The sequence below is a fragment of the Populus euphratica genome, unplaced genomic scaffold (genome assembly GCF_000495115.2).
Source record: "Populus euphratica unplaced genomic scaffold, PopEup_1.0 scaffold122.1, whole genome shotgun sequence".
NCBI lineage: Eukaryota > Viridiplantae > Streptophyta > Magnoliopsida > Malpighiales > Salicaceae > Populus > Populus euphratica.
In genome coordinates, this window is record NW_011499980.1 from 39,942 (window position 1) to 42,832 (window position 2,891).

The 2,891-nt window shown below is 28.9% G+C and overlaps 1 long non-coding RNA gene across 1 annotated transcript; it reads right to left on the minus strand.

The window, feature by feature from the left end:
* Positions 1-533: 533 nt before the first annotated feature.
* On the minus strand, positions 534-1,321 carry LOC105139712 (uncharacterized). The gene is made up of 2 exons (XR_845036.1): positions 1,059-1,321; positions 534-992 (listed from the first exon to the last, which is right to left on the minus strand). It is a non-coding gene; the product is annotated as an uncharacterized LOC105139712 (long non-coding RNA).
* Positions 1,322-2,891: the final 1,570 nt, after the last annotated feature.

Consider the following 2,891-nt stretch of genomic DNA (forward strand, 5'->3'; position numbering starts at 1 on the left):
CAATATAAAGGGGAAGGAAGAAAACCATTTATAATAAGTTTGCTTTCAGCTCGAATGGGGATAAGAAATTAATTTCTTTTTATTTTTGAATTTTTTTATTGCTATATCAAAACATTTTAAAAGATATATAATTTTAATGTTGTTTTTAATAAAATAAATATTTTAAAAAAATTACTGCCGAACTTTCAAACACCCGGGACAGATGTATGGCGTGTGAGGAGTCAATGAGGGTCCTAATGGGGAACATAATGAGAAGCTCTTGATTTGAAGAGATATATTTCATGCACGTAGTGACCCTCTTGCTTTCTATTTCTGATTCCTTTACCGTACAAAAAGGAATGCATGCAACTGATGATGAAGACAATTTATCTCCTTACTCTCCGATATAATCATTATCATTATGATTTATTTTTCTCTTTTGTCTTCGGGTGGTTGTTTGAGCATCTTAGTCAGTGGAAGCCACATAACGCGCCAAAGGTATCTTGGCCTAGAGAGTGGCCGCTAGATTCCTTGAAAAAAAGGGAAGGCAGGAACAACTTGTTAATCATATAATTGAGATTCCTCACCGGCCAGCCTGAGACATTGACGGTTCTGCGTAAAATTTGCAGACGGAGAAGTATACAAGTTCAAGTCTCACAAGTCATGCTCATAGCCCGTCATTTCATGACAAGCTTCCTCGTCACTACTGATTTGTTTGTAGCTGGGATTAGGCTGGCTGGATTCTCGCCTGTAGATGATGACCTAGCCCTCTGCAACTTCTCCTTCTAGCCACACCAGGTCGCTATATGACACCATTGGAATCCCGGGTGCTCTTGCTACTAACCAAAAAACACAGCTAGCTGCTCTATGTACGTGCAGACAAAAACATCTCTGAGTAGGGAAATTACTAGCATGCTGCTCCTTTTTACCTCCCTGCGAGAAAATGGATGCAGATGCCGCCACATCTCGATCTTTCAGTCCTTTGATATTCGATCACAAACTACAAAGAATTACTAAAAGACGAGGGGATCAGTGTTCACATGAACGATGTTTATTAACACAGTTGATGTAAGGCTTGCTTGGCTAACGCATGGCAAGGCGTGATTCAGGTTGCCGATTCGAGCTTTTAACTTTGCTAATATTTTCATCAACGTGACAGCCTACATATTTTGTCTACCACCGCTTTATAAAGTGAAAACAATAAAAATAAAGGCGCAGGCTCGTGGGTCTGCTGCCTAGACTTTTTGGTATAGGCCCATGCCCTTTTATAGTGCCTGTCTCTTTGCCCACAAACTAGGCTACTTTTGTGCAGTCACATGGCAGTACCGTTTGTGTTTCCATCCTCTCTCTCTCTCTCTTTTTTTTCTTTCATTTTTTTACTATTATTTTTTATTAAATTTTATCATTCATTATTAAATTATTATAAATTATTTTTATATTTTTTAATATATAATATAATAAAAAAATAATTCAATCCGATAAAAATTCATAATTTAAATAACAAATCAAACAAAATACCAAAATGAACCATCCCTTTCTTAAATGTCAATTCAAATTAATTTAAAACTTGGACTAATAAAAAGGTCAAAGTCATCAGTTTTTTAGCTTAAATTATTGAACTAAGTTTAACAATAATACCATATACGATAGTCTAGATATTGTATTTTTTACATTAAAAAAAAATTCAAACCCAACCCTCAAACAAAAGCACCGGCAATAAACTAGCCTGTACTAAGTGGATGAGTATTCAACCATAAATAACTATTATCTTCTAAAATATCTAATCAAGTATATATAATATTATTTTCATCTTGTTCAATTATTTATATCAAATTTATTATTAATTGATTTTACTAAATTATTGTAATCTCATTTTTGTGTTGTCATAGTCATTATAAATATATTTATTTGTATTGTTACTATTATGCTTAAACATGAGTAACAATATATCTTATATCCATTAAAATATTTAACCCAAATTTTATATAATTTCTATAGAATCGTATTATTGATTGAAATTAAAATTAAAAAATTTCTATCGTAATACTAAAATCAAAGAGTATTAAAGTATTACAATTTGTAATACCGATGCATATCCTATTATTATTTTTAAAGAAATAATATGCATTATTTGATTTTGTAATTGTATTAAGAAGAAGGGTTTAATTAAAATATAATAATGGTTCAAATAATACATAATTCAACTCTTATATAATCATAAGTTTTTGAGTAATTTAAAAGCATTTAATATGAGTAGGTTTACTAAAAATAATTATTTTTTAATTTAATTTTAGATCTTATAAAAAATATTCAATCCGCATCTTAAACTAAAACTTATGAAATTATCTTTGATGAGTTTAATTAAAAGGAAGTTATAATAAACATATGCTAAGAAATTGTGATTCAAAATATTTAGTTAAAAAGATTTTCTCATTTTTTAAAATAGATATCAATATTTGTTTTTCTATATGCTGTAAGATCGAGGGACTCATTATATTATTGTATTTTTATTACATTAGATTACATTATATTAGCATACTAGCTATCTATGCATGTTAATCATAGTCATAGAACACACTTTTTCGTTTTAATATTGTATATTAATGACCTATTTTAATTGAATCAGGAGGTGATATTAGTCTTAATATGCACGAGTTGTTTTTTTTTTCCAGGATAAATGTCTTAATATATATGGCCAAGTCTAATTGTGTCCTTTTTATTTTTATATAGCATCTAATTCTAAAATATTTCTTTATTTCTAAGTATTTTTGTACAGATTGAAATATTTATATATTGTATTCCAAAAATATCCTCAAATTATATATAAGGATATAAAATAAGAATTTCATACAATTACTTAGAATATTTTAATATATAAATTTTTTTATAAAAAAAATTAAAATTAAAATTTT